At 40.1% G+C, this 14,134-nt stretch overlaps 1 protein-coding gene across 1 annotated transcript in view; it reads right to left on the bottom strand.

Annotated features, from left to right (window-relative positions):
• CACNA2D4 (calcium voltage-gated channel auxiliary subunit alpha2delta 4) overlaps positions 1 to 14,134 on the bottom strand; it is a 132,212-nt gene that overhangs the window by 46,130 nt on the left and 71,948 nt on the right. The gene's annotated exons all lie outside the window — the stretch shown is intronic.

Genomic DNA, 14,134 nt, shown 5'->3' on the forward strand with positions numbered 1-14,134 from the left:
ATCCAAATTCTGTATACCATTTTGAGTAGAAGAAACAACCAAGAAAAGTCTTTAAAAGCATAGGATTATTTCTCAGACAGTACTGATAGTACAATAAGGCAGAGTTGAGACTGCTCTCTTGCACAGTAGATAATGAGAGCTATGAAAACCTTAGAATCATAAAACCGTGGAGCTGGAAAGGAACCATGATAATTTTCTAATCTGCCTTCTGCAATGTGGAGGAAAATCGTCGTTGAAAGGCAGATATATAGCTTCTTAAAATCCAGAATCTGTTGAGTAGGTGGGGTATACATGCCCCAGCAAACAAAGTACACATATATTATCTCTGGAGATAGAGGACCAACACTTCCATAGGTGGCCTGTCTCACGGTTGAGAGAGTTTATTGTCAGAAAGCTTTTTTTCTCACATTGAAATGAAATCCAAGTAGCTGCACTTAAATTCCTTATTGCTGGTCTTAGTTGTTGTGGCCATGAAAAATAGTTCCTGACCACCTTCCCTATGGCATCCTTTTGCTGCCTGAACACAACTGTGTTGCCTACAGATTTTTTTTCCCTCCAGATTGAACATCCCCAGTTTCTTCAGCTTGTCTTCACAGGGCATGTCCAAAGTCACCTTCCTCTGAACCTGCCCTAACCTATCAAGAGCTTTCTAGAAATGTGGTGCCCAGAATAGCCATAGCAATAGAAATATCATTTAAACATATATACTGCCCCATAGCACTTTACAGCACTCTCTGGGGGTTTTATATTATTTGCATATTGCCCCCAACAATCTGGGTCCTCATTCTGCCAACTTTGGAAGGGTGGAAGACTGAGTTAGCTGATTCATACACAGTTCTCCAATGCAAAGTAAATATAAATTTAAACATCCCACCAATAATTTAAATATAAATTTGCTTAGTAAATGAATAAGTAGTACAAAGTAGCAGACAATAAGGAGTTGATGAGTCTTTGATCAATCTTTCTTTTCTAATTAGAATAGAATGACAATTATTCTTTTTTTCTATCAGACGAGAGAAAGTATTTGTGGCGTTTCCTATCTCATGAATTAAAATAACTCTAGATTTTCTGGGGAGATGATGACAGGAGTATATTTTGAGTCCACCTTGTTAACAACATCTAGCACAGATATTTTTATTTCCCTCCTTCCCTCTTCTCTCCCCCTACACTCAAACATATACATAAAACCATAAATGCACCCAAAATACTTAACTTTGAATCTCATGCATCTTGATCACTTTATTTTTCTAGCAATCTGCATCATTAGAACAAAAATGTTCTCCCAAGTATTTGTAAGTGGAAATATATATTAAGGGTTCTTAGCTGGTTTAATAAACCAAACACACAATTAGAATTTCCTTCATCCCTCCTATTTTCCTTCCCTTTTGCCTTAGATAATGCTAAATGAACATTTCTTAACAGCTGCAGAATTGAGAATCAAGTCACCTTAGTGGAAATTTCACAAGCACCTCATCCTCAGAGTGATCAAACTGGGTGACAATGGTGTCCATGCATCACCTTCCAGGCAAATTCATGTGCAAAAGTGAAATTTATGCAGTAGCACCCTCTCCCCCACCTATAAAACCTTCTGTTATTTCTGCTGAGTTCAGAAACCCTCTGTGAGTGTGTGTGTCAGGGGGATTAGCATCCTGAGCCACTGCTGATCATGAGATTAATCTTTGCAGAAAATTAAACTTCTGTCTGTGCAGAAGGCCTTTTCCTCTGCAGCTGAGAGAGACAAAAAATTGGGATTTGGATTAGAATTGACAAGGCGGGTGATAAACTGCCACCCACATACAACAACTGTTCTTGGGTGGCTTTGAAAAGTGTCTCTCCAACTTCACATGCAACCTTGTTCCTACTTCACAGCTGTATCATTTCTTTTCTCCAATACAAGGATAGGGCACACTGAAGTGATTAAATATGAAAGCAAGCCATCATTTGATGAACTCAGAAAATGCCTCTGTTCAACTGTGCATGAAGTACGTGTATAAACTGTAGTTCAGGAATTCCCCCACAGGAATCTTTATAGATCCAGTCTCTAAAGCTGTGGATCTCGCTGGGGAATTCTGGGAGTTGAAGTCAACACATTTTCAAGTTGCCAAGGTTGAGGAACACTGCTCTAGAGAATCAGATAGCTCCAAATTAATCTGTTCATCCAAAAACACTAAAGGGATTGTTTTTGACCTATAGTTAAAATCAGCTATTTAATGCAGGGGTCTTCAAACTTGCCCCCTTTATGACTTGTGGACAGGACAGCGTGCCTGGCTGAGGAATTCTGGGAGTTGAAATCCACAAGTCATAAAAGGGCCAAGTTTGAAGACCCCTGATTTAGTGTGTCCTAGCTAGAGCAGAAACATGTACTATTTTCCTTGCCTGCCTGTCTCTAAAATACCTAAGTATCCTTCTAGATTAGTCCAGCTGGTCCAATGTTCTGTACTCTTCCATAATAGTCCATCAGGACTATACAGGAGGTTTATAACAGGATGGAAACAATAGTCTTTTCCAGGAAGCAGATCTTTAAACAAGTTTGATTAAAGAGCTCAAAGACTTCTGAAGTCTTTCTCTCTTTAATGATTTAATGATATATTACATGACTTTATGGGCCTCCAGGTTATTGCTGCCTCTCACATTTTCTCACCATTACTATTTATTGCAGCTGAGTTAATACAGAGCACCACATCTGCTAATTAGTTAGTCTTGAACATTATCCCTTTCTTAAATAACTTTTTTTATTTTGAGGTGTTCAGCCTAGCAGAAGCCCTTTGAGAAAGATTTCTTAAAAGATGAGAGAGCAAAGAAAACATCAATTGCCAGTTCCTGGTTTGGTGGGATAATTTGTTTTAGGGGGTACAGCTTTTAATGTAATTAAGTTCATTAATACTATATAGCACGTTGCATTTTTTTGGGTCAAAAAACAAGATACAAATTTATTCTAATTAGCAAACCTGTAATCAATGTAATAACCATAGATTCACAGTTGCTTTGACAAGAGAGGGGCTGTGAAGGCATTTACCTTTTCAAAACAAATGTAGGGAAATGGTTGTATTAATTATTTATTGTTAATTTCTAAAAGGAGAGATGCAGGTAGAAAACCTCTGTGTTTGCCTACATCTCTGGCTTTGAATCACTTGCAGTATCACACCAATCAAATCTGCAGCACAGGATCCAAATATAAGGCAGCAATGGAATTATAATCTTCATAGACTCAGAGGCATTCTCCAGTTGTGTGTTCCAGGACTGAGAGTTCGATACTTAAACAGATCCTGGAATTTTGCTCAGGCTGAAATTATGGCAGCAAGCACTGATGTAATCTTTCAAATTCTATAGAGGTGCCTGGGATAGTGAGGATTATCATCTCTAATTACATGCCTGAGAGCAATGCTTTACAAGCTAATAACAATTTTCATGCTTCACATGAGCATATCGCCTGTTAAGTGAAAGATAGGAAGGATCAGAAACTTTCTAACTTCAAGCATTCCCTTGGGGGTCTTTGCTGACATTACAATTCATAAAAGATTTTGCATCTCCATTAGGATGCAAAAAACACCTGAGTCTGCTTTATGTTTCAAAGCTTGAGGGCAATATAAGGGACTTTTGATCCATTTTCCTTACTTCTGGGAGTATACTGTAGTGGCATTACCATATTTTCTGACTTCAAACAGTCATGACAATAAAGAAAGGCTGAGTGACCTCAGTTATTTCTAATCAAAGAGAGATGCTTGAAAGGGACATTCTTATTACAATGAAAAGTGGGTTCGTGTTTAATGGTATCAATGTCCCATGGCACCATCCAGTCTCCTGGCAGCACCAAGACCCCACTTCCATTCCCCTCCTCCCCTAGATTGCTGCTAGTGGCCACTGCCTCTTGGATTCCCTTTTTAACCCATTTTCTGTCCAAGGATGTACTGGCATCAGAAGAGATGGTAGCTAAATAGTTGCTTTACTCCAATTAGCTGATTAACATAATTTGCTTTATGGCATATCTGGCACCCAGGGCCATCATCTGCCTTACATGCACTAGCAACTACATTACACAACCAAATGAGAGCACAGAAACAGCCACATACAGCAGGGATGTCAAACTGCTGGCCAGCGGGCCGGTTTCATCATATCGGAGCCGCGCCCACCCCATTGCTGGCAATGGCAAAAAAGCTCCGATACGTCGCGCAACGTCACGTGACGTCGCGAGTTTGACATGTCTGACATACAGTAACAAGAAGCCCAAAGAATAATGGAAGACAGAGGCAGCGGTGATGCTTCTGGACATTCTGCAGAATGTGTCAGAATTGTCAAGATGCTGGATATAGTAGTGACCCAAGCTCATGTCGTAATTGTGTAAGTTTGCATTGTGACACCTAGCTACCGTCTTGCAGATTTTGACCCCTTCTTGTAGATGTCCCAGCATTTGGATAGGGCATGAAACCTGATAGCCCTGCCAGGATAGGATGCATGGTTTCTGGAAGATTCCCTAAGTCTACTGCCGGGCCTGCCTTTATTGTTTTCATTCATAATAATTAATAGTGCAATACATTATGCAATTATTTAGGATGCTTCAAACATCTTAAAGTATTGTAGTAATCGTTACAATTGCCAGCAAAATAAATCCTCACATTATTAATAGGAAAATGGGTGAATTTGCACACCATGCTAAAATATGGTTACTTTAACTCATGTTTCTTGACTAAAGTGGTGGTTTAAGCCAAACCATATGTAGATGGGTTCACATATAATGCTAAGACACAAGTCATAGTTTGGAAACCACAATGGCTATCTTCCCCCAATATGGTAAATTTCAACTAAATATACCATATTATGGGTCATTGCAGTGTATAAACCCTATTGTTATTAGTCTGACTAAAAGAGATTTTATTTATTTATAATATTTTTTCCCCTGAAAAAGTTTCCATGTTTTTATCAAAGCTTAGTTTGATACGAGACACTGTCACCTGAAACAAATTCTACCACTGAGAGGTCTATTTTGTCCTGCATAGCAGGGCTTTGCATATTTGGCAAATAATTAAAAAAAAAAAGTGCTCCTGGGTATGTCCACAAGGAAGTCATAAAAATCAAGATGAGATTTGTGACTCTGTAATGGAAACTCCACCCCCTTTTTACACAGAACTCATATTAAAAAGTGGTGGGACTTTGAAAGCACAGTTGCAGCTGCTATCCTGATATTTTAGACTCAAGAGATGCACTGAGTAGTTGAGATCCTATTTGAGCATGCACCTCACTGCTGGTTGATGAAAGAAGCTCAGCCTAAGGAAAAACAATGCCGGTATTTTAAGAATCCCATTGAGCTCCTTAACTGGGACTTGGGGGTCACAATAAAAGGGTTATCCCTGAGTGACTTTTGGTTTGCTTATTTCACTGGATGTTTCATTTCAATTTTTGTGTTCTGTTACTATATGTTGTCATGGGCTCAGTTTTAAACTCTGTTTTAACTTTGTTCCTGCCTATATCAGCAGGACTTAGCTGATCCTGAAAAGCTAAGCAGAGTTGACCTGCAATCATTTTTGGAAGGCAGATCCCCAGGAAAATCCTGGGTTGTCATCTAAATGGGATTGTCAACGCTGCTAATATTGAATATTCTTGCTTTGACAATATATGCAGAACTGTCTGGTATTTTTAGAGTTAAATCAGGTGACAGCAAAAGGGGAGGAGAATATAAGGAAAGCCCGGGAAAAAGAAACGGAAGTGAACCTTTGCCCTCCAAGTTAATTGGAAGATGTGAATCATGACCCCAAAATAGGGGAGGGGAAATGCCTGGAATGTTATGTGCAAAGGAAGGGAAATTCAGATCTTAGCATTCCACCATGCCGTGCTGACACTCTGTAATACTAATAAAGGCTTTTTAGGTTAAAAAAATGCCTGAAAGTTCTTTGAAGTGTTTCGTTAATCAGACACATGACAGGGATGATGAAAAATAAAAACCCAGGAGAAGTCAATCTTAAACCTCTTGTGTAATGAGTCAAGGAAACAATGGGCGTGGGTTATGGGCATGAAGTCTCTAGGAACCAAGGTTGATTTAAATCAGGGGTGTCAAACTGCCGGCCTGTGGGCTGGACGCGTCACATGGAAGCCGCACCCACCCCATTGCCAGCGATAGCAAAACCGGCCCGATACGTTGCGCGACGTCACATGACGTCACGAGTTTGACATGCCTGATTTAAAGGGTTCTTACCTTTTTATTGCTAGATTTTGTTGCATCTTTTCACCTTTGTTTATGAACTATTTTGGGCTCTCCAAAAGGAAAGGAGCACATGTTTACCTTAATAAGACAAGAAAGTTTAACCAATTTCACAGTTTCTAGTCATGAGGGTAAGAGATGCAAGAGTAAGTCTGTCCTCTTGCACCTCTCCCCCTCAATATAATAGAAATCCTTGCAAGAGAAGATAACCAAGATAGTTTGTCCTCCAGAGCAAAGGATTTACAGATAAGCATTTCAAATAATTTTAGAAATTACATGATGGAATCTGTGTCTGCATCAAGGACTTCATAATTCAACCCTGAGCTACATATATTCACTTCTGTTAGATAAATTTTTACCACTGTGGTGAAGTTTAGTAGTTGGTTTAGTAGTTGAGAAGACTCTGTATAAAGGAATCTGAATTCACGTGAAGTGTTAATACCACTTTACAATGCCTTGGTAAAGCCACACTTGGAATACTGCATCCAGTTTTGGTCACCACGATGTAAAAAGATGCTGAGACTCTAGAAAGAGTACAGAGAAGAGCAACAAAGATGATTAGGGGACTGGAGACTAAAACATATAAGGAACGGCTGCTGGAATTGGGTATGTCTAGTTTAATGAAGAGAAGGACGAGGGGGGACATGATTGCAGTGTTCCAATATCTCAGGGGCTGCCACAAAGAAGAGGGAGTCAAGCTATTCTCCAAGGCGCCTGAAGGCAGGACAAGAAGCAATAGATGGAAGCTAATCAAGGAGAGAAGCAACCTAGAACTAAGGAGAAACTTCCTGACAGTTAGAACAATTAACCAATGGAACAACCTGCCTCCAGAAGCGGTGAATGCTCCAACACTGGAGGTTTTTAAGAAGAGACTGGACAACCATCTGTCTGAAATGGTATAGGGTTTTCTGCCTGAGCAGGGGGTTGGATTAGATGACCTTCAAGGTCCCTTCCAACTTTACTATTATTATTATTACTAATTTAATTCAATAAAAGTTTATGTTGCCTAAAAGAAGTGCCCTAGTGTTGCTTCTATGGATAAAGTGACATGTAAGCTGATAAAACTGGGTAAAGAAGGAAGGAATCTGCTTGCTCATTATCATGCTTTCCTTGAAAAAAAAAATTAAATTCACAATTTATAGAGATATTTCCATTAGTGGTCAATGATTCAATAGGAAGGAAAATGATATATTTTTGGCAATATGTGTCTGGACAGGCCTGTGAGTGCAGTGCAAATGAGTTAATTTCTGATCCACTTGTCCAAGAGAATTTTATTGGGGACACAATGTTTTGCGTACATTTTACTGTTTTTATCGTGTATTTGCTCTTGATTAGTGATTTGATAATCTTAACATGTAAAATTAGCCTTCATTCTGCTTGGAAACAAGCAACATGTATGTTAATGGACATGTTTATCAGTAGACACACCTATTTTAAGAATTATAAAAATAATCAAATAAAGCTATTTTTAAAAAATAAATCTTCACAAACCTATGTACCAAGGGCATCCACAGGGAAGTCAAAAGGTTAAGATGATGGTAATGATTGTGCGATAAAAGTCTGCTCCTTTTTATATGCAATGCACATTTACAAAGGATGGGAGATTTGATTGCATTGTTGTAGCTGTCATCTTAACCTTTTTGACCTCTTCAGCCTTACCTGTGCTCAAAATAACCATCATATCTTCTGAGCTCTGATTTCAGAGTACCTTAGCACCCAGGCACATACAAAGTAGATTTGTTCACACAACCAGATAAAGACTTAATGGCTGAATTTCCAAAACATAACAGGTTTGAGTTAATTTTAACCTTAGTTAGATTTTGTTTTTGTTTTTTATTTTTTCTCTGTGTAGCTTACATGTTGTGAAAACACAGCTCATTTGGTTAATTCATAATACAGATGCTTTGTAAGATCCAGAGAAATGGGTTGATTCATTAGCCAGGCTAAATGTACTGTATGGAACCTACCAAAGTATCTGTATGACAAAAGTGTCATGAATAGATAAGGATGTATCTCAGTTTAGTAACTGAACTCTTTCCATGCCTGTGATTTTCCATTATGCATTCATCTCCTATGTGTGCCTTCTTCTCAATCAAGCTTTGATAACACAAATTTAAGAAAGGCATTCACAGAAATTTGTGTCCACATTAAGTGATAGGTGCAGGGAGAATTCAGCTATGGAGCCTTTGGTTATAAAACCTGGACATCCATCTTCTTTTATGCATTAATAGGACAGAATCAGGTTTAAAGCTTAAGGACGCAGAGAACATTTTGGTGAGAAGTTTATTCAAGTTGCTATTCCTGCAGCTTCTCCTACTATTGTTAATATCCCACTTTCTGACTTCTAAAATATGCCACGAGAGCTAACATAATCCAGAAAATATCACAAAAAAAATAAGATACATGGTGCAAAAAGTATCAGCAATAAAATCAATTCAGTGAAACAATTCATCATCCTATCAAGCTCCTGTCAGATGCTTTATGAAAACTATATCTTAACCGCATAGCAGAAGGTCATCCAGAAGGAGGCTAGATACACATTTCTCAAAAAGGCAGTTGCATGGCTTTGGTGAGATGACTGAAATGCCACTTAACCCCTTGATCTATCTCAGATGGCGGAGAATAGAGAAGAAGACCTCTGCTGTTAATGTAAGTTCTCTAATAGGAGAGTGCAGATGATGAGTAGAAGGTTGGCCTTAACAGGCTAAAATGACCACTATGCTGACAACCCTGCCAGCAGATCAGGGATATATTGAAGTAGGGGTGTGTGTATGTGTGTGTGTGAATGTATGGTGATAATACAAAAATGCAGAAAATACTGTAAACTGTTCACCTAGTCAGAAAAAGTCTATTTAACCAGTGGAACAACCTGCCTCCAGAAACTGTGAATGCTCCAACACTGGAAGTTTTTAAGACAAGACTGGACAGCCATTTGTCTGAAATGTTATAGGGTTTCCTGCCTGAGCAGGGGGTTGGACTAGATGACCTCCAAGGTACCTTCCAACTTTGTTGTTGTTGTTATTATTATTATTATTGTTGTTGTTGTTGTTGTTGTTGTTATTTCTTCATATTAGAAACAAGTTCTGGGATTGAATGTGAAGGATGAGCTATGATATTATGCTAGAACATTGTTGGAAGCAACGAGCAACCAAAATTTAGCCTTGTATTCTGCCTTTTGTAGGCGAAGGACAGCCCTGCCTTGATTGCATGTGTCATGATTATTTTACTTGCAAAAAAGCAAGCTGCACACAAGCTGTGATTGGAGGAAGCAGATCAAAGGTTTGAGAGGCAAACTTTTACAATGGTATAGGATCTCCTGTTTGAGCAGGAGGCTGGACTAGAAGACCTCTGAGGTCCCTTCCAGCCCTTGGATTCTATGTCACTGTTGCTGTCCTGTCAAGATTCAGAAGTGCTTTAGAAAATGTGCACAATGTCTTTCTTTCCGCTCTTGCAGGTCATCTAGAAAGGCGCGAGATAGACTTCAGTAATGAAAAGCAGCCAAATGTGTGAACTGGCTCTATTGAAAAATGTTAGCCTTCAGTGGGAGGTGAGGGAATAGCAAAGTAGCAGTTGCATTGTGACACAGGAAAATCCATATGATGGTGTAATCATCAAGTGAGCAGCATAAGTGTGAGAATCATCTCAGTAGGGGCAGGATTTCTAGTAAGTCTTCCGTGCCAGGCAACTGAGACCTGCTTTTTCTCCAGAATGGATCACAAGAGGAGGGAACCCAGAATATCCCTTTCAAAAGCCAACATGCTTCTTCAGCCCAGCCACACGGGTGGGGTGTCCATGGCTTCAGAGCCACTTGTAATATTTATAGCTTAGTCAAAGCCTGGCTGAGTGATGGGGGGGGGCAGTAAAAGAGGCAAAGCGAGTGGCAGGAATTTCCTAATACCTCAGGGAAACACAGACAGGATCATTCCACAACTCTCAACTCCCTCGCCCAGCCATTCAAAGCAGCTGGCTAAGTCTCTGTGGCTGGCAGCTTAACTCCTCTCCTGGTTCCTGTGGGGTAGGGGAGTAAAACAGGACACAGATTCAGAGACTTAGAGTCAGTTTGCCGGGGGAACGAACGAGGCACAGGAGGAGAGGGAATAAGGTGGAAATTGGCCAGAGCCCAGGTAAGCACTCCTGTTTGGGCTTAATGAAAATAGAAAGGAGAAGGTCCAAAGGGGGTTTTTGGAGGGGCATTTCAGAGCTTTGGGCTCAGGTGCCTGAGCCAGGGCAGAAGTTCAGGCTCTGTCTTTGGAAAGAAGTCCAAGGACAGATGCCAACTCAATTTTATTCCATTTTTCAGAAGGTGGCGTAGATGTGTGTCTCTGTGTGTGCACCTGCATGTGCTGTGTCAAGGGAGGGGGGGGGGACAGGCGGAATGAAAACAACCTTCCCTCTTTGTAAATGTTTTCAAAACGCTTTTCCCTCCGTGTTCTTGAGTCAGATCATCTGTTTTCAACAGTTTCCAGAGACTGCACCAAACCCTCTTGCTCTCCCTGCCTTGGGGATTTGGGAAGCTTTGATTGCCCATCAAAATAAACAAATGAGAGGAGGGAGGGAATGAGGGAGGGAGGAGGGGAAGTGAGAGATGTGGATCCAGCTATAGGCGTGTTCCACAAATTGAAAAAAGAAAGCCCCCACAGGAGAATTTTTCCGGGGATTCGTTAGGGGAAGAAAAGAGAAAGGGTGATGGTGGTGAGAAAGGCATTCCTTTTTCGATTGAGAAATACTGCCCATTAAGAGCCAAATCCCCGCACTGCAAAACTGCCCCCTGGGTGAACCTGGAAGAGCAGCAGGAGCTGTGGACAGACGGTATACTTTCCTCCCCTCATGTTTGGGACCTGAAGGGCAGGGAAGGACCTGTTGTGGTGGTGCCTCGTATAAGCATCAGAGGACAAAAACTGATGACCATCAGGGGGCTTCTAATGAAGACACACAGAGACATGGTTCGCCCCACACATGTCCTTTAGATCAAAATGTAATTAAATCCCACCACCCCCTCAACCTTCTTTCATTCTTTTTCTCTTCAGCTGCTGGATTATTAGGATTTCTGTACAAATTCCTTCCCTCTGCCGCCCCCCCATCCACTCCTTTCCCCCCCCTCCCCCAGGGGCATCTCCAATGCAGGGATTACATCTCCTTGTCATGGAGGGAGAGACGGGAAGGGAAATTTGTCAGTGCAAAAGCCCCCACAGCCACACTAATTTTATTTACTTACTTCCCTCCCCCCCCCCAATTGCAGAGCACTGATTTCAGCAAGTCAAACAGTGTGTATATACAGCAACCCCACAAGCTGAGCCTAGAGGAGTTTCTATGTTAGATGACGGATTGAGAGCTCATTAGGGCTTTAGTCTTTGAACTTCTTATGAACGCTGTGAATTTATGAAGCGTTATCTCCATAAACCTTGTACTGGTTTGCACATCAGATACACCCTTGGCTTCCCCCTCTCTTCTACTTGATGGCTGTATGCTGATGGCAACGAAATATTTTGAAGAGCATTTGGAGTGATGTGAACATTCTGCAATAATCCAGCAAGTCAATATTTTTGGCCATGAAATAGTGAAAGAGCCGATCATGGGTCCATCAAACTCAATGCAGTCTGTGCACATAAAATAAGCCTATCTCAACCCCACCAAGAAATGGGTTTGAATGTGAGACCTCCTGAGCACATGCTGGCATAGGAGAAGCTGCTAAGAAGATAAGCAACAGAATGGCTTGCTCTTATCCAATCACATTTAGGAAGCCAAGAAGGTCACGGTATAAGGTTTTGCTTTCAGACTGATAAAAGGGTCATTGGAATATAGTAACATAACCATGCAAATGATCAACCTTGGTCTGAACATACAGTAATGCATGGCTGGGAGATTCCCATGTTTCCTAAACCATTTTTACTGCTTCCCACTGTGCAAACAGGTAACTGTCAAAAGTTCTTCACTTAATCCCAGAAGAGTGGACAAAAGCTACTTCAGATCTTTCTGTGTCATCAATGTCTTCTTCCCGATAAACTCATTTTGGTTCCATTTTGTTGCCTGTAACCTACATATCTTCCCTCTGGATTGCATGTTTGTCACAAGGACAGTGTTTCTCCACTTATAGAATGGTGATTTGACAAATGTAAGAGCCCTTTCTTCAAATTTATTGCAGTTGCAATTTTGGTATAAAATCTGGTAGTGATTTAATAAGAGTTTACTAGATACCTAATAACCAAGAGCGGCGGTTTAAACTTTTCCAATCATAAACTTCCAATCATAAACTTCCTGACAGTTAGAACAATTAACCAGTGGAACAACCTGCCTCCAGAAGTGGTGAATGCTCCAACACTGGAAGTTTTAAGAAGAGACTGGACAGCCATTTGTCTGAAATGGTATAGGGTTTCCTGCCTGAGCAGAGGGTTGGACTAGATGACCTCTAAGGTCCCTTCCAACTACTACTACTACTACTACTACTACTACTACTACTACTACTACTACTTATTATTATTATTATTATTATTATTATTATTATTATTATTATTATTATTATTATTATTATTATTTTCATTCACAAATCTTCTCTTACATTATGTTAAAAACATTTGAGGATCATACACTTTCCTGCTTACAAAATTTCCACAGTACTTCACTGAAGTAGCCATTTTTAAAGCAAAAAATACCTTAAGCAATAAAATTCACTAATCCTGTTTGTTATTTAAATACATCCTCCTGCACTTAATGTGATTGTGCGACAAAAGCTAACATTTGCAGAGGATAATATTCTCTTGAACTGTATACCTAATACATGGAATTTGACAACTGGACAATGTAAATGGATTCTCTGTGCCTTTACTATGGCTAAAAGACTGATTTTGCAACATTGGAAAGATAAATGTATGGTCCCATTCACTCAGTGGACTGAAGAATTACATTTGCCACCTGTGAGTGGATTGCCTATAGACAGATTTTATGTGGACAATATAATGAAAGATGGAACTCATTTTTACAAGTTACAGTAGGTTAAAAAGACTGATAGTTACATAAATATATTAGAAGTTAACATAGATTACTAGAAAATATTTACATTAGGTAGCTATATAGTCATAACTGTTAATTACTATANCCTTAGTTCTAGATTGCTTCTCTCCTTGATTAGTTTCCACCCGTTGCTTCTTGTCCTGCCTTCAGGCGCTTTGGAGAATAGCTTGACTCCCTCTTCTTTATGGCAACCCCTGAGATATTGGAAGACTGCTATCATGTCCCCCCTCGTCCTTCTCTTCATTAAACTAGACATACCCAATTCCAGCAGCCGTTCCTTATATATATTGTTTCTTTTCTTTTTTCTTCTGTTGTATTTCTTCATCTTTTTAAGCACTTTGTATGCATAGTTTTCTATGTATTATAATTGTCTTTGTGTTTTGCTGCTTTTCTTCTTTTTCTGTTATTTCTTAAAAAGCACTAAAACAAACAAACAAACAAACAAACAAGCATTTTCTCCATTTCATACTTCATCCTAGCTTGCTTTCCTTCTTCAGCAGCACTGGGGGAGTACTTTCAAAAGGGTACCTTGTCCTTTGGCTGGGTACCGATTTCCCAGAACGATTGCTTATAATTGGTGTCAAAAGCCTACATTCAATAAAGACTACAGCATCGTTTAGAAGGCACTTTCCACCATCTGCCCAAGGGCATAAACATAATGAGATAGAGCACGTGGCTGCCTTGCAGCCCATAGTCACATAATCGTGGGCTCCTTCTTGCTTCATTCCTTGCTCCATATCTTCAACACATTTGGTCAATAGGAAACGTAGTGGAGGAATGGTGCAGAAAGAAGGAGAGAGCAAGTAAAAGATGTACTGTTTCCCCCACCCCTGAGTTAATCATTGCCTTAGGTTGTAGGAATGGCAAGGTCACTTCTCCCAGCCTCCACTTCAGACATCACATCACCTGTAAGGAGGCTGGGCCTTGGAGTGG

Source organism: Protobothrops mucrosquamatus, unplaced genomic scaffold, assembly GCF_001527695.2.
Source record: "Protobothrops mucrosquamatus isolate PMUCROS unplaced genomic scaffold, P.Mucros_1.0 scaffold1970, whole genome shotgun sequence".
NCBI lineage: Eukaryota > Metazoa > Chordata > Lepidosauria > Squamata > Viperidae > Protobothrops > Protobothrops mucrosquamatus.